Source organism: Panthera onca, chromosome B1 (assembly GCF_046562875.1).
Source record: "Panthera onca isolate mPanOnc1 chromosome B1, mPanOnc1 haplotype 2, whole genome shotgun sequence".
In the NCBI taxonomy this organism is placed as follows: domain Eukaryota; kingdom Metazoa; phylum Chordata; class Mammalia; order Carnivora; family Felidae; genus Panthera; species Panthera onca.
In genome coordinates, this window is record NC_138342.1 from 90,388,625 (window position 1) to 90,407,227 (window position 18,603).

The window sequence follows — 18,603 nt, forward strand, 5'->3', positions numbered from 1 at the left end:
CCTCTTTCTTACTTTCGGCTTCTTCTAGATTTGACTCACTTATAGTATATATACCCTTTCTCCTTGCAACCTGACCTGGTTAGGAGGTGCAGCACTTATGTTTTACTGGACTTGGTTCTTTCCTACCCAAATTTAAGCAATGACATGCATAAGAATTGGCATTTTTCTTCTGAATGTGTATACTCAATCATATTACAACATGGCAGATACCCAATGGCCCTGGAACTGGGGACACTTCCAGCAAAATACAGGCAGCCACACGGTCAGGAGAAACTGAGGTCAAGTGCTGCAAAGATGTCCCACTTCATCTTACCAGATGTTTTCCAGGAGGTAAACAGGATCACCCATAAAACCCATACAAACCACTACCTTCTCAATTTCCTTATTTATAAGGTACACTTGCATGAAACTAGGAGTAACAGTTAAATATTAGGTTTAAAAATAAACAGAAAACAAGCAAACAAGCCCTTCCTGTTGAGCTTCACTCGTGCCCCTATTAACCCTCTTAATTATATTAGAAGATCTGGAGAGAAGCTCTTACTAATAATTAGAGCTGACTTATGTGTGTTTTTCATTCTCTGTTTGCAACCAGGAATACAGGATTGGATCCAGACCGAGGATCAAATTCAATAGGTCCCTCCTGTGTCCCCAGTTTAGCATGCAAACATTGATCTATAAAAACTTACATTTCTACCTAGGGATGTTTTGATAACAAAGGAGCTTGGCAGACAAAAGAAAATTTGTTAAATCTTCTAGAAGCTACTTATCTGCTGTGGGCATGAAATCTTTTGGCATATTTGAGTTAGCACCTGTGTGGAAGAACTAATTAAATGCGAGGAAAGAAAAATCCATTCCCTGTAAGGCCATCCACTATTCCTCCTTAGTGTTTTAGCCTGAGCACTTCCTCAATCTGTTTCAATGATTAACAGATGAAAACTAAATGCTGTTGACTTGCTGAAGGCGGTCATCTAGAACGTCTCTGAAAACGAAGAGGGGACAAGTTGTCTTCCAGTATAGTAAGGTGATCAGGCATGAACTCTGTCTGGAGCCAGACTGCCTGGGTTGCCTGGCTTTGGCAAGTTCACTCCACCTCCACGTGCCCCAGATTCCTCTTTTGAAAAATGGGGAAGAACAGGAGCACCCATGAAGGACTCTGTGAGGAGTACGTGTGTTAATGTCTATAAACCACTTAGAACAGCGCCTGGCGCATGGTGAGTACTGTGTCAGTGTCAAAAAAAAATAAACATATGTGACATGCTTAGAATGGTGAGAAGCATTATATATTACCTTTACCTATACAAAAGTTAATCTAGAAACAGAGCCCAAACATTTAGGGTCCTGAACACAAAGACATTCCCTGAGGTTCTAAACTATGGCCTCCTGTTGTATAGGCACAGATTTAAAAAAAAAAAAAAAAAAAAAAAAAAAATCCAGACAAGTTATTTTCCATCAAGTCCCAAGCTCTTGGGAATGTGTGTGTGTTAGGGGTGGGGGACAGTGGGGGTCAGGTGCAGCAGGTCCACAGAAATACCCATCTGCCCAGCCCCATAATTAAAAGAAGTCACCATTACAGAACAGATTTGTTTGAAGTTCACCAGAGCTTTAACAATACAAATTACTTTCTCCCAGTATTTCAAGCAATTATCACTTTTAAAGTCTAGTGGGGGAGGGGTGTGAAAGGGAAAGTAATGAGGATTTGTATTAGAACTGCTTTTCCCTTCAATTGTTTATTATATTCAGCAAGGGCAAGTAGCCCCCAATGAGGAGGGGAGATGGGGAAGAAAGGCAGATGGCAATGTTGGCTAAACAGTTTTCCAGGTAGAAAATTAACATCCTCCAAACAATACTTGTTAAATTTTTGTGTGCTATTTTGAGTACAGCAACAGGGGTCACTAAGTATTATAATCATTTCCTTATGGGGCCTGTTTTCACTTTCTAAAATTAACATGTTGCATTATTTTATACTCATTTCTCTGAAGTCAGAATTTCTTCCAAACATCATACGGTGTAGGCATTTGCTATCTCTACAGTTTAATAGCTTCAATCTGTCCCTGGTGATACAAGGATGTCTGTTGCCTAGAAGGTTGCTAATAGGATGATTATAATGGTCTTTGAGATTGACACTTGTGCTACCAACATTTAATAACAAAACAACACAGGAGGTTATTTTCCAACAGAGAAACACATCACCGTCCTTTATGTCTTCGCCTTCCTAAGAATGTCCCCCTTTTCACCGCTCTCAGGAAATCATCCCAGCTAATCTATGTCCCTCTCCCAGCATAGGCTCTCCATGCAGGCCTCCTGGTATAGTGCCAAGACTGACAGATCTGGGTTTGAATCTTGACTCCACACCCTTTATAATCCTTGTCAACTTACTTAACCTCTTCTTCTTCCACTGTAAAATGGAAATGTTAATATCCACCTTACAGTGTTGTGGTAAGGATTAAGGAGAAATATATAGAAGTCACAGTCCTAGTAGCTGCTCAATAACTACCTGGCAATCCCTCACAGGTTTCAAACCTTGGATGGGTCCAATAACCATGAGGTCTCTGAAATATGTCTGTTTGAGCATTTATTAAATTGAAAGAAGTTAGGTCTTTTTATATGCTGAGTTTCCTAACAATTGGGCAAATTCAGGCAAATAATTTCCTCCAAGTTTCTCTTAAGCAGAATATAGGGCTTGTCAACACCTCCCCCTCACCCCAATATTTCCCCAGATTACATCAAAGAACGAACACATGAGTCACAAAAGGAAGAAAAGGATTATTCATGAGGACAATCTGAATAGAACCCCTATGAAGGTAAATGAAGAACACTCACTTATAAGATGTCCCCATGCAGACTTGACTCTCTGCCTTCCCCTCCCATTCCCACTGTTTTGTTTTTTTCCTGAACGTATCTAAAGCTTTGATGGCTTCACAAGAGCTGTACCTTCATCTCAATCCCCAGCACATTGGCCTATAGTTCATTTCTGAGAGCACCATCTGCTGAGTGTGAACTGCACTGTTGGTTAGCCAGTGAACTGCACTGTTGGTTAGCCTTGCAGCAACCAGGCTATGCTAGAGTCCCAAAACTCCCGCTTGAGGGGAGGAGAGGAGAGGAAAACAAGAGAGGCTACAAAAGAGAGATGCCTTCCCTTCTGCAACTACCACAGCAATTCTCATCCCTGATTCTGTCATTTATCCCTACTACCTTATTTAAAAGGAGAGTTGAAGGATGAGGTAGAAGAAAACAAGGTGAGCAAGAAACGTGTTGGCATACAAGAGTGGCAAATGGCTTAAAGAGGACTATTCGTGCTACATCTTCTCGCCCATGAAATCAAGCCCTGCCGTAATCCTCCCTTCAGAGGTCAGCAGCTAGTGGTCAGAGTAGGCAAAGAGACAGACACGAAACAGTGGTTCAGTGGTGCTGGAACGGTGTACTGGTACCAGCCAACCTAGATTATGTTGACATGTTAGCAACTGGTCTACATCATATGGCTGTCGGGGATTTAGAAACTCTCATCCCTGGAACCCTGCTCCGTGAGCCTATGATAGCTTTGGCGTAGTCAGATGAGCGCCTGAGAGATCTACTCCGAAGGGCCAATGCCAAAGAGCTCCTTGGCCTGAGGGTCACTTTCTCATCATGTGCCCCAATCCTCTGTATAGAGTATTCTGACCTTAGTTTTTCACAGGCGAAGAGAATGTGTCTCTTGAAATGGTACCCAGGACTATCTGGCCACCCTACCACCTGGACCCTCATAGCCATATGATGGGGGTAAAAAGGATGGTGCCCAGACCAGATTGCCAAACTCTGAATCTCATCTCTGCCACTTATTAGATGACCCTGGGTAAGTTACTTGTCTTTCTGTGCCCCATTTGAAAATAAGGATCATGATAACAGTACCTAGTTCAGAAGGTTGTTAAGGATTAAGTGAGCTGCTATTAATTAAGTTTTTGCATCAGTTCCTGGCTCTTAAAAATGTACAAATAAACCAGTATCTGCTTCACAGTAACCAAATGTCATTTGTACCTAATACAAATGCCTTAGCATGAATATGATTCATATGTGCTCCTCATTTTAAACTTAAACCCTCTCAGAAAAGGCAGAGTCAAGCCAGGGTCTCACTCCACAGAGTAAAGTGTCATCTGTCTCTTCGACGTCCCCAAGAGACCCATAAAGTACATCATTAAGCAATGTCAAGAAAGCATGGGCAGAAACTGCCCTTTTAGAGTGGAAACAACAACAGAAGAGGCAGGAGCCTCGAAGTGGAAGCCTGGTGCTGCCATAAGCCTAGAAGCTGTAATTGGAGAATGCTGTTCAAAGTTGAGATATTAACTGAAGTGAAAAACACACCATGTGTCAAATTAATGGTACCAATGGAAACCATTCTCTTTGTTTAAGGTCATATGTGACCAAAGAAGAATAAATGCATGAAGCCAGTAAATCCACAAATCAAGAATTTTCAATTTCGAAACCAGACACAAAGTACATGGGACAGAGAGGTTCTGATGAAGGCAGAAAGGGATCAGATGAAAGAGGTCCATAGGGCTTGGTGTTGCTGTTGTTGACCAAGCGCAGGGGAAGAGAGCCATTCAGGTTTGCTTTGGAGAATAGGGACTGGGGACCAGTGGAGCCGTGTTACATGGGGGAATGGAGCATCTACTGAATGACTGCCCCTAGACAAGTCCCTGAAACTAATATGCACACAAAGAAATAGAATTGTTGTGGGTGTGGAGGGGGAAATGGGGACCAAAGTCAGGGAGCACCCACCCTACCACAAGCCTACCGCCTGTACAGTCAGGCTCACCTAAAACATCCTGTTTTTGCCACAGATCACAAGCACCTTAAACCCAACTCTGCACCTAGTGCTGTCAAAATATCAAAACACAAGACATCTACAAATCTGCTCTTCGAAGAATTCAACAAGTTTTCCCTGGCACTCTTCAAAACGGGAGGAAGGGTAAACACAAAACAGTAACAACCACACTGAGAGGTTGGGGCCACGAATAAACTGAAGATAGGTGCGTTGAGACAGAGGAGAAAGAAGGGAGGATGAAGCAACACAGAGCTATTTCTACCATTCGGCCACCCACCGTCACCACTGCTCACAAAATTTTGAATAAGAGGACACATTCAAGTTGAAAGTTGGTTTACTCTACTTTCAGCTATAAAAGATTCAGCTCGGGGCGCCTGGGTGGCGCAGTCGGTTAAGCGTCCGACTTCAGCCAGGTCACGATCTCGCGGTCCGTGAGTTCGAGCCCCGCGTCGGGCTCTGGGCTGATGGCTCGGAGCCTGGAGCCTGTTTCCGATTCTGTGTCTCCCTCTCTCTCTGCCCCTCCCCCGTTCATGCTCTGTCTCTCTCTGTCCCAAAAATAAATAAAAAACGTTGGGAAAAAAAAAAAATTAAAAAAAAAAAAAAAAAAGATTCAGCTCTAGATACTAGACTCATTAAAAACCACCATGTGAAGAAAAAGAATAGAAGAAAGGCAACAAGTAAGTTTAAAGTTACCTGGATTTCTTTCCCTTTTTGTGTGTTGAAATGCAAGTATGTGTTAGGGAAACTTCAGGAAGTTTCAATTACTCAAAATGTGACCTATTTCATTAAAAGTCATCAAAATTCCATTTTTTTTCATTGTAGAAATTCAGTATATTTAGGCAGTTACAAGCATTCAAGGACTCTGGACTCTGAAACACCCTAGAGTATTTAGCATTCAAGCAAAACAAGAAACAAAGAAAAATTGTCCTTCAGAGATTTTTCTCTCTCCTTTATCCATTTGGTAAGCAAATTAACCTAAAAAATATTTTCAGAGTTAAGTAAAGAATCTGTAAAAACAAGCCAGGGAGGACCAAGCTTGCATAAATGATAGAGGTAAGAGCATTCTGTATACAAAGAGCCACACAAATGCTGCTGCTACTATAATCGTCATCGTCGTCGTCGTCGTCGTCATCATCATCACCCCTGTTGTTGATACAGCTGGATGAAAAGAAGTATCAACTGAGCCCCTCCAGAGAGTGGTTACTGTAGAAAGACTTTTATCGCCACTACCACCTTGAGGGGCCTGTGAAGGGGAGAGGTCAAAATGAGGAGAACAGCAAAGGCACAGAGGTGAAAGTCTGGATAGTCAGCGTAAAGCAGTATGAAATGCTAAGATGACTTTGGTAAGTGGAAAAACTCTGTAAGCTGAAGTTACGAGATTTAACACTTAGGGAGAAAACATGGAATATAGTGAGCAGCGGCTAAAGGGCAAGGAAAACACCTTGCATTCTAGAAAAGGAGAGAAGTCAGGACCACTCTCAGAGGCACATGTCATATATAACATACAATCTGTCACCATCAAATGACGTCAAATCACAGCAAATGTGCAGTATTTGAGAGAAGTGCCTGTCCACAGTCGGAATGGAACAGAATATACACATACATATACACACACTACTATGACTGGTATATTCCTCTGCTGGAGACAGAGAGTCTCTACTGGCCATGTGAACACTCTATATATTAGCAATGAGCTGTCCAAATACATCCAATCAATAGGCACAGCTTAACACAAGGGCCCACTTGAGGATGAGAACCAGGAGTAAGCAGAAACAGCATGATGACCTGATGAAAAGGACTTAGATATAATCTGGTTTAATATTAAGAAGCTACCTCCTCTCTTGCCGGCTATAGTGAGCCCACGGCATTCCTCTGCTTTTCAACCTAAGAAAATCTCTATCTAAACGTTATGTTAAAGTGATGCACTTTGAAGAGATAATGGTCTTTCTAGAAACAGTTTTGCTGATAACCAAGAATGTGTAACTCTGAGCTCTGCATCGAAAAGTGAATTAGTGACTGATGCCACAGTACAGATGATTGTTATCAAATCAACAGGACACAGCTGAGGTACTAATACTGGCACACGTTAAAGAGAGAAGAGAGTTTTGTGGCTATTGTAGAAACATACAATATGACTCTAATCTCTCCCTGCTCCTGGAATATACTAGAAAAGCAATCTGTAAGAGAGAATGTTGAAAGACTGCACGGAAGCTTTTCAAAGCATAAAGCAGTGAGAGACCTTGAAATCACTTTAATTCTGTCCTTGCATTTTTCCAATAGGGAAACTGAGGCCCTGTTTGAAGACCACTGGCCAGGGGTGCACGTTCCTCTTTACCTTGCTGTCCTCCCTGCAATGAGAAGCAGTTATGGGAAATGTTATTTTTGTAGGGAGAACTGAAGCCACTACGACAGAGGGAAAAGAAATGGTGGCTTCAATTCCGAATGCAGCTGCAGACTCCAAGCTGGTTCACAGCCAGGTATGGACTCCCGGGTAAAGGTAGTGGAACCCCATGATAACTGAGGTTGTCATGAGGGATTAGGATGGGGACCCAGTGAGGAGGGCAGAGGGACGCGGGCTGGACAGGAGGAAGAATCAGCAAGAGAAGAGGGCCCAGAAGAGCCGTCTGCATCGATCTCTAACGGAATCTGCCCACAGTACCACAACTCACCTCACCATGGCTACCTGTCTACACTCTAACTTGAAAACTGCTTGCCAGGACTGCTGTCAGGGTCTCAGCCCAGGGCAACTGGAAGAGCGTGTGGCCCAAGTGTGAATTCTGATACTGAGCGTTGGTTTTCCTTCTCACTGTCTGTGTGAGCCTGGCTGCATTCACCTCCCCGTGCCTCAGCTTCCCGTAGGATAAGGATAACAGAACCTACTTTGTGAAGTTCACGGACCCAGGGTGCTGGGAGCAGTGCTGGGCATACAGTAAGCACTGCGTAAGTGCTCACAAACGAAGGAACTGGTCACATCCCTCGGCTTCAAGCCCACGAGCCTCTGAGGCTGGCAACATGTGAGCGTGGTAGAGTCACTACATACCTCACATCCACACATCCTCTTTTCTCTGAAAAGGTTAACCTTTTCATTTGAAAGACAATTTGGTTTCTTTCTTTAAAATAACTCCGCTTTGTGTCTCCTTATTACACTTCTTAACTCACATAAAACATTCAGAAAATCCAAATAAAAGTTAATCAAAGAATTACCTGATAACTGCCACCCAGAAAAAAACTTTTGAGATGAATCCTTTCCAATCTTTTTTCTCTATTACAGTTTCACACATATACCTTTATTTAAATAAAAAAAAAAAAAAGAAAGCCTATGATGGTTTGCAATCTAGTTTTTCACTCAATATACAGTGACTAACTTTCCTTGTTGATTGTGTTTTACGACACCATTTATAACGTTTGCACTGTTTGACCATTCCGTAAGTTGCCACTTGCTAGCATCTTTAGGGTGAGACTTGACTTCCACGTTCCTATTCTCACCTATTCTCACACATCCCCAAAAGAAAACAAAACTGTAACAATGAAAGCTTTTGATGGCAACCCCGAAACACACGTATTCTCCTTTAAAGTTTCTTTCTCCCCAGCTCAGCTGAGCCACGGTGTTCGGACTAGAAAAGCCTCTCCATTTAGGGTCTGGAGTATTGCAGTGCCTGATTAGGAAAGGGCAGTACCGAAGCCAGCTGAGTGTCTCTCTGCTCCAGGAATGCCTGACCTTTCCCAGGGCTTTGATCTAGCAACCTCCTGCGGGGGCGCTAACTGGCCAGGGTGGCTGGCTGCAGGGAGGGAAGGGAGCTGGGGGGCGGGGGCTGCGATGGAGTGTGGGGAGGGAGGGGAAGGACCCTCCAATGGGCAGCTTGCCAACCTCCTGAAACTCAACTCAGAATGTCCAGCCGGAAGATTCTTGGAGCTCACCTACCAACTCGCCATTTTAGAGATAAGAGAACCAAAGCTCAGGAAGATAACAGGACTTAATTAGGCCTGTGAAATACAACTTAATATTAGCGATGATAACAGCCACAATTACTATTGCTACCAGTTGGAACATTTGCTGTGCACCAAGTACTGTGCTAAACAAATGTTTACTCCCAACGACAACCCTGCGGGATTGCTATAATTATCCCCATTTTAGGGAGGGGGTAGTGATGAGGGTTGGAAAGGCTAAATTAGTTGCCTAAGATCACACAAGCTAGTAAGTGGTAGAGGTAGGAGCCAAACCTAGATCTGACACCACAGTACAGGCTCCTTCCAAGCACACTGTTAAGAGCGAATAACTATTTTCAATTCCACTGCATTGTCTTTTAAAAGATGAGCTTATTAGTAGCCACTGCTGATTTAGAGGATGACCAAGAATTCATGCTTTCATTTCTCTAGCCACCTTTTTACCAATCTCCCCTCTGCATTTGCTCAACAGTGACACAGAAACACTCATCAGGTCCCTTTGCTGGTAGTCAGCCTCCACAGAGTTCATAGGATACTGGTTTTAGGCTACATGGGAAGTGCCAACTACAACTCGATGGTTAACAGGCAGGAAGGTGACAGACTTGACAAACACTATGGCCACAGTGAATGACAAATAAAAAGGCATTTTTTTCTAAATTTCTCCATGAGGCCATTTCAGGCTTAGAAAGGCCTCAGGCCAGGGACTCTCCCAAGTACATAATTACACTGCTTCTCTTAGATGATTATCAGGTAGGAGACAAAGATTTCAAATGGTTTGTTTACTTATTTTTTAAAAGGCAGAGTCTCTTTTCAGAATGACTCATGTAAGCAATTTTAAACAAACAGCTGTGGCAGGAGCCGGCCATTGCAGCCCTGGCTGGTGGGTAAATGTGCTGAATCCATGTGAGTTAATTAGGTAAGTCTTGACTCATTTTCTTTAATGAGACCGTGTAACCCAACATCCACCTGACCTATCTCCCGGGTTTTGGTCGACACACATTTGGTGTTACAGTCTAATCTGTTCTTGAGCTTCTTTTGGTGAAATAAAACGTTGCAACTACATTTTTTTTTTTTTTTTTTCAAACACAGGACAGCTATGCATTCTTTGTGAGGGAGCTATATACTTCATGGCATGTGGTCTGTGGTCAAATACATTCAAGTAACCTACACCAAACAAATCCAAAAGTCTACTTGTAAAAGGAGGATTTTGTTCAATTTCATCGTCTTCTCAGTAGGTCAGCTATGTAGTGTACAGGTGCAAATTCTTCAGAAAGGTGAACTTCCCAGTCTTAGTAGTTTCTTTTTTTTCCACTTTCTGGACTACTGTATGGATACATGGAAGATGATCTTTTTTCTTTCCTGCTCCTCCCATCTCTCTTAATTGTGCTTGTGGAATTCTGAGGTCTAAAGGCCAACAGGAAAGGCTGTGATCACAGCTCTTTCTTATAGAGGTGAAGGCCAACTCCCACATTCAGGATGAAAGCTCAAACACCAGGTTACCAAAAATCACATACTGAGGAAAAAAACAAGTGTTTGGGCTCTAAATCTTTTGTCTCCGTTTTCTGTTAACATGGGGAGTTTCTTCTTTTTTCTTTCATTAAGAATAGATCAATTCTATTCTCGATCTCCTTTGAAAACATACACTGAAGTTTTGTTTTAATTAAGTAAAAGCTAAGAACATGACCAACTCTCAAACTTCCACTCAGAGAAATTATGAATCTAGTTTATTTATTAATAATTTTTTTTATTTTTTTTTAACGTTTATTTATTTTTGAGACAGAGAGAGACAGAGCATGAACGGGGGAGGGGCAGAGAGAGGGAGACACAGAATCTGAAACAGGCTCCAGGCTCTGAGCCATCAGCCCAGAGCCCGACGCGGGGCTCGAACTCATGGACCGCGAGATCGTGACCTGAGCTGAAGTCGGACGCTTAACCGACTGAGCCACCCAGGCGCCCCTATTAATAATTTTTTTAAACGTTTATTTATTTTTGAGAGACAGAGATAGAGCACGAGCAGAGGAGGAGCAGAGAGAGAGGGAGACACAGAATCCGAAGCAGGCTCCAGGCTCTGAGCTGTCAGCACAGAGCCCAACGCGGGACTCAAACTCACGAACCGCGAGATCATGACCTGAGCTGAAGTCGGACGCTTAACCGAGTGAGCCACCCAGGCGCCCCATAAATCTAGTTAAAATATGTGATATGGTTCAGATTTATGGTGCTCAAAATGTCATTTAAACATTACAGTCATACAAAATGACACTGAGAATTACCCACACTTTTAAAAGAAATCCCACTGAAACACACACCAAAAAATAGCTCAAATGTTCAATAAAAGGTCTTACAGTCTTTGCCACCGTGTGTATCGGGGATTATGTTTAATGGTGTGCTTCATCACTAATAGCCTTTGTTACAAAAAAAAAAAAAAACACTATGTATGTATCTATGCTGTGCAATTTGGCAGACTCAAATCTTTCCTATGAAAGAGCCTAAAAGTTTGACTTACTTATAAGTTCTCCAACTTTTTGGTTTCAGGATCCCTTTACTCTTAAAAATTATTGAGAATCTCAAAGAGATTTTGTTTATGTGGAATATATCTATCAATATTTACATATTAGAAATTAAAGCTGATAACTTTTTTAATTTATAAAAACAACAGTAGTGAATTCATCACATGTGAACATAAATCACATATTTTCATGGAAAATTAGTGGCACTATTCTACATTTTTGAAAATCCTTTTAACATCTGACGTTTAGTAGACAACAGCTGCATTCTCATAGCTGCTTCTACATAAAATCTGTGATATGTTTAGTTGAAGTTTATGCAGAAAATCTGACTTCACACCAATATATAGCTGGAAAAGAGAATCATTTTAATAGCGTTTTAAGATGATTATGAATATTCTCTCTTGATGCTGCACTAGACAAAATGATGATTCCTCAATGGTCAGCTGCAATATGGAATTTGAAACCATACAGGTAAACTTTCCTGTTATACTAAAATCCATTAGTTTATCTTGCACACTGAATGGATCTTTCACCTATGTATGATTTTGTAACAACCACCAATAATTTAGAGAATGCCGGTTTATGGAGTTATGCAGATCTTCCAAACACTGACACTTTTCATTATACAGTATAAAAATCACATTTGTCAATATCACCAATATCTCATCAGAAGAGTCTTTAAGGATTCAAGCTTCAAGCTACGGTGAGAGACACAAGATTCCCCAAATCCTAATTTTCCCTTGAAAGTCTGAATTTTATCATTGGTAACAAATACAACTGTTTTCATGCAAGTGACAGGCTCACTTCACTTAGTTTTCATAAAAGACTTACCAAATAACCAAGTTATTAGCCATATTTGACCTGTCAATCGTTCTGTAAAGTAAAAATTTAATCACACAGACTTTTTCCTTGAAACAGCCATGACACTTCACTGCAAGCAAAGGTGTATGTGTACTTCTCATTTCATCACCAGAATATTAGATAGAAGGACATGTACTCAAGGGTCTAAGTTTAGTAAAATAACTTTTACTGCTTTATCAAGTGACACCAGCATTTTATTAACCAAGCGAATGATAGTAAAGAATATAATGACTATTAGTACAGTGGGTACCAATGCCTTGACTTATGCTAAGGTGCCACTAATTGTACTCACCATTGCTTTCATATCACTAGTGCAAATGTAAACACGGTGGAAAACAGGGGGGAAAAAGACGTCTTATCATGGAAACATTTTTGATCTCATGGACTCCTCCAAAATATCTTAGGGGCTCAGGGGTTCAGAGATTATACTTTGAGAACCTATCTACTAAACCAAACCTACTGATACTGATCCACCCATTTAAAGGAGTTGCTTATATTTTTGCTCTGGGCAAAGAATAGAGATACCAAAGCACAAGCCAAGCGTGCCCTAGTATTTTAGGTCTTACAGAGTAACCACTTTCTTTTCTCTCCCTTTGGACCATCTGTTCCCAATAACCTGTATAACGTTTTCTGGCCAAGATCTTAAAAAACTGATTTCTAATCAAGTTATGAATACAGGTGCTGATAACTGCTAGCAGCAGAAGAGAGTAGTCCTCTGCCTACATTGTTAACAATAATTTCTCATGCCTCATTCTCTTTGATCCACCACATACTTACTGTACCTTTAGCTTCTGTAGGCTATTACTAGCATTTGAAGGCTATATATTTCCCTCTAAGTGTCCCTTTGGCTGCATACCACTGATTTTGATATATAAACTTTTTATTACTATTCAGTCCTAAATACTTTGACTTTTGAGGCATTTTAAAGTTTTCCTTATTGATAAAAGAGGGTTTTTCCTATTTGTCTTCTTCTAAATTAATGGCTTTGTAATCAGAGAATACAATCGTATGCTAAATAATCCTTTGAAGTTTGGTAACACTTGATTCTTGGCCCAATACTTTATAACCTGGAGTTGCTGGATACAACGACCCACATAATCCATTTGATCAAGTTTGTTAATTGTGGTGTTCAAATACTTCAAAAATTTTTTAAATGTTTACTTATTTTTGAGAGAGCGAGAGAGCAAGAGAGAGAGAGAAAGAGAGAGAGAGAGAGAGAAGGAAGGAGGGGAGGAGAGAGACAGAGACACAGAATCCAAAGCAGGCTCCAGGCTCTGAGCTCTCAGCACAGAGCCCAACATGGGACTCAAACCCACAAGCTGTGAGATCATGACCTAGGCTGAAGTCGGACACTCAACCCACTGAGCCACCCAGCCACCCCTCAAAAATTTTACAGATTATTCTGAGGAGAAGGGGAGTGTCTAGGGATTACCAATTACTGAGATATGTTGAAATCCCTTACTAGATTGTAAGTTTGTTTATGTTTCCTTGTGGTTCTGTCCATTTTTCCTTTATAGATTTTGAAGCTATGTTATAAGCCTAACAATTCAGAATTAAACTTTTGTCTGATGTTATCATAGTTCCATCAGCTTATTCTGGACTGGTCTTTGCATGTAATACCTTCACTTTCAAAATTTTCCTTTGTCTTTCCATACACATTCTGTAAAATTTTTTCAGATCACTCTTCCATTTCATTAATTCCATCTGCAGCTAAATCTAAGCTGCTCTTAAACCCATCCATTTTAGTAGTTAACTTGAAATATTTTTTCCTTTCTAGAAATTGATTTTTTCAAAATTATGTTTTTTTTTTTTTTTAATTTATTTTGACACAGAGCAAGTGAGCAAGCAGGGCAGGGGCAGAGAGAGAGGGAGAAAGAAAGAGTCCCAAGCAGGCTCTGCACTGTCAGCGCAAAGCCCAACACAGTGCTTGAACCCACAAACCATGAGATCATGACCTGAGCCAAAGTTGGATGCCAACCAACTGAGCCACCCTGGTGCCCCAACTATGTTACCATTTTTATATACTCTCTTGATCTTTATTCATACTTTTTAATTTCCCTTTACCATTTCTTACACATATTAAAGTGTGTAATAATTCTATTTTCTAAAGTTGTACTGTCCAATATAGTAGTCACTTGCTATGTGGCTATTTAAATTTAAATTTAATTAAAAACTCAGTTTCTCAGTTGCACTAGTTACGTGCTCAAGAGTCACATACAGCTAGTGACTACCACACTGGATAATACGTACAACACTGATTTAAAGACTCTGATGTCTGACTCAACTGAATCTGTTGACTGTGGCTCATGGAGCCATGTTTCCCTGTGTGTTGTGATTTTCTTCCTTCCTTTTTCCCTTCCTTCCTTTCTTTTCTTTTTTTCTTACTGTGAGTGTCCATGTCTTATAAGTTTACCTATAGAAATTCTTTGAGGCCTATACTGAAGGTAAGGGCTTCCAGAGGGGATCTGTCTTTGCTTCTGCCATGTATTGGGAAACATTACCAAACTAGGACTCCTTTAAAGAAAATTCCCAATTTGAGATCTTTCAATCCACCTGGATAATGTGAACTCAGTTTGCAAATCTGAGTGAAAGCCGGCTGTGATTACAGTTCTCAGGGGGAGTGTTTTTTCCTCTTCTGGTCTGTGCCAATATTTGAGACAACAAATTTTCCTTGCAGTTCCCTGGGAAAGTGGTTTCTTTCTAGTTCAGCTTTACACTGAAGATAGAGCCTTTGGGATCCAGCTTTCTGCCGGGGTTGGAATTTTTCTGTTAGACTCTACTCCTTGTCCTGTGAACCCTGCAAGACGTAAAATGAAGCTTGATTCACTACGTTCAAAAGCCAGCTTCCATGGACCATTTACATCACTAGGTTCCCATTCCACTTATACTTTTGTTTGGCCTCTCAGTATCCCCTAAGTTTCTAGTTATTCATGGACGCATTCAAAATGTATACTTTTAAAAACATGTATAGATTGGATGTGCGTATGCATGTTTATGTGTGTATATTATGAATGTGTACATATTTCTGTATATGAGTGTGTTTAAATAAAACATATCTTTGTAATTTCAGCTTATTTCATAGATTGGTTGGTTAGAGCATCTCACCTACCATGATGCTAGGATTAGAAGACCACACCAATTCTGAAGATGCCTAACATCAATTTTAAATATAATGTTAATAATCAAAGCCACCATTTATGGAGTACCTTGACTGATCACCTATTAAAGTTTAGAAAGTTTGAAAGTTTAGAGACTTTCAAAGCAAATAACCATACAAACTAAGAATTATCCTTTCAGAGGTTTAATAACCTGTCCCTGGTCGCACAGTAAAAGGCAAACCTAGATTTAAATCCATGCCTGTGGAATATAAAAATCTGTTCTCTTAGCAAAATAGTATGGTATTGTTACTCTAACTTACACGAGGTAACTGAAGTCCTGGTCCACAATGACCATACCTGGTCCACAATATGAAACCTGTGACGTCAAACATTTTTGAATTTTCAGATGTATGAAAAGTAACATAGGATGGATACTGCATAATATGTAACATCCCCAGCAGAGTCTGGGGCAGTGTCTAACCAGATATATGAACAGTCATACTAAGTGGGTAGATAATGGCTGTAAAAAGTCTCACATCAATTTTGTTCAGCTTTGGCTATCAAATACGTTATGAAAACACTTTGAGAGTTCAGAGCTTTTTCTGGATTTCCACATTCTTTTATCTGTGAGCTATCTGTCCAGAGTCCAACTTGGACCTAAAACTAAAACTTAGGTTTTTTTTTTTTTTTAACCCTTCTAAGTGTTACCTTTCTAGGTATCACAGGATTTGTTCCATATACTTTAATGTGGTATCCCCGGTACTAAGCTGTGAGAAACATTAATTTTTATTTGTTAAATTTGAAATGAATTCTTAACTGAAAGACTAATCCATATAGAATTTAACTCCTCCCAACCTAGAATTCCAACATACCAACTTATTTTCTCATTACAGACTAGCAATTATTTTTCTCTGGACTAGTTCACTCAGCTTACTAGTATTCATTGCACTCATCAATTCAGTATAACTCAGCCATTATCATGCCAATATTATTTACAATGGTAAGACTCCAGTGCTTTAATTAATTTTTAATTTTAGAAAGAGAGTACAAATGGGGGAGAGGGGCAAAGGGAGGGAGGGAGAGAGAGAGGGAAGGAGAGAGGGAGAGAAAGAATCTTAAACGGGATCCAAGCTCAGCACAGAGCTGGATGCAGGGCTAAATCTCAGGATCCTGGGATCATGACCTGAGCTGAAATCAGTCAGATGCTCAACTGAGGGAGCCAGCTCCCCAGTGCCTTTAAATATATCCTTCCACACATTACCATTTTTAAATTTCTCACTGTTACAGTGAAATGTGTAGTTTTAGAATTTACTTAATGAACTAGTAAAAATGTGTGGAAGTTCAGCAGATATTCACATATTATTGATCATTTATATTTTAGTGGGATTTTGCAACTTTGAGATTTTCCAAAATATCATTTGTTTACTAGTACATACCACATTAGCTTTTTTTTTTTTTTTTTTTTTTTTTTTTAAGCACATGAGTTTAGAAAACAGTTTAGTAGTCAAATTTTGGAAACAACTGATTTACAACAGATAGTTTAGGTGCAGCAGTGTGAATGTTCAATATTAACACCAAAGAGAGGCCATGACTTGCCAGACTTCAATTTAATGTAATTCATAAAGGTTGGTCAAATACATTGTGATACATGTATGAGGTAAGCCTAAATGTATTTTGTTGTGTTATTTAAAACTCTAAGTTCAAAAAGTTACTAATCATAACAGTGTGGACAAAACAAAACTGACAACACTACCCACAATCTACCAATTTTGAATGTCTAAATTCTTAGATGGACAGGAGACAACCTTACTGGAATGGGGTAGTTTTTGTTGTTTGTTTCAACAAATGGTCCTATTCCAGTGTCCACTGGTCTTAACTATGTTTTGCAACTTTCTCATTTCCACTAAGGACTGAAAGCTCCAATTATGTTTCTTAAGTTGCAAAAAATTTTATATACACAGACATAAGCCAGTTCTAGAATTCTGACCATAAAAAACCCAGATATCCTGAATATAGTTTTACTAAGTGTTCAGAAGTTATTTTAGTCAGTTATGTCATTTTCCCCTATCAATATTTTTCATCTAAGCTCCTAACCAGGACTTGAACTGGTTAGTTTGATTTTGACCTTCCTATACCATTTGGTATGTATATAAAGATATGACAGGGATGAAGGAAAAGTGTGTAAAAGGATCAAAGTTAAGGTAAATCACAACTGGATAATCATGACTGTATTTAAAAAATTTTTTTTATGTTTATTTTTGAGAGAGAGAGAGAGAGACAGAGTGTGAGCAGACGAGGGGCAGAGAGAGAGGGAGACACAGAATCCAAAGCAGGTTCCAGGCTCTGAGCTGTCAGCACAGAGCTCGACGCAGGGCTTGACCCCACGAACTGTGAGATCATGACCTGAGCCGAAGTCAGACACATCACTGACTGAGCCACCCAGGTGCCCCAATCATGACTATATTTTAATAGTTAACATACTTCTCTCCTAATTTTTTTTTTTTTAATTTTTTTTTTCAACGTTTTTTATTTATTTTTGGGACAGAGAGAGACAGAGCATGAACAGGGGAGGGGCAGAGAGAGAGGGAGACACAGAATCGGAAACAGGCTCCAGGCTCCGAGCCGTCAGCCCAGAGCCCGACGCGGGGCTCGAACTCACAGACCGCGAGATCGTGACCTGGCTGAAGTCGGACGCTTAACCGACTGCGCCACCCAGGCGCCCCTCTCCTAATTTTTTTAACCTTAAAAAAAAAAAGACGTAGAAAACGTCATTTATTTACTTCATTATTCACTGATTTGTATAAATGTGGCCCTATTTTAGGGGCTGATCACATAAAGGTGGCCCACATTCTGGAGAATCTGTGCACAATCTAATGAAAAGGATTAAGATGCAAATAACTTTAACACAATGTGGAAAATGCTATTACTTGAGGCATAAATAAAATACAACAGGGGTAAGTAAGGCCAACTAGGGCTCAAAGAGGGCTTTTCAGGGGAGGTGACTTGTAAGCTGGGTCAGAAGCCCAGTAGAAGTTTTCCATGTGGTGGGAGTATTCTGACAGAAAGAACAGCACACGCAAAGGCCGAGTCCAAGAACAGTACTCGGAAACCAGGTATAGGCTTGCAAGTACACTTGGAACTCCCATCTGACAAATCAATTCTTTGGGTTATCCTACAACAGGGTTTCTTAGGTTATTTCAACGCCCTTTAAATTTGACAGGCTATTAAAGAAATAGACGATATCTAAAAATCACTTATTTCACTTATTTATAACGCTGTGTTCCTAAGGAAATGTGGACAACTTGAAGACTGCTATCTATATAAATCGCTGAAGCTAAACCTCCTGTGACCCTCCAGAGAGAGGCAGCTGCAGAGCAGAAGGGAATGGAGGCTA

The 18,603-nt window shown here is 40.4% G+C and overlaps 1 protein-coding gene and 1 long non-coding RNA gene across 8 annotated transcripts in view; both read right to left on the minus strand.

Moving 5' to 3' along the window:
• Window positions 1-18,603, minus strand: part of LEF1 (lymphoid enhancer binding factor 1) — a 127,121-nt gene that overhangs the window by 66,184 nt on the left and 42,334 nt on the right. The window lies entirely within an intron of this gene.
• LOC145715442 (uncharacterized) lies at window positions 162-17,680 on the minus strand. The gene is made up of 2 exons (XR_014137615.1): window positions 5,423-17,680; window positions 162-5,172 (listed from the first exon to the last, which is right to left on the minus strand). It is a non-coding gene; the product is annotated as an uncharacterized LOC145715442 (long non-coding RNA).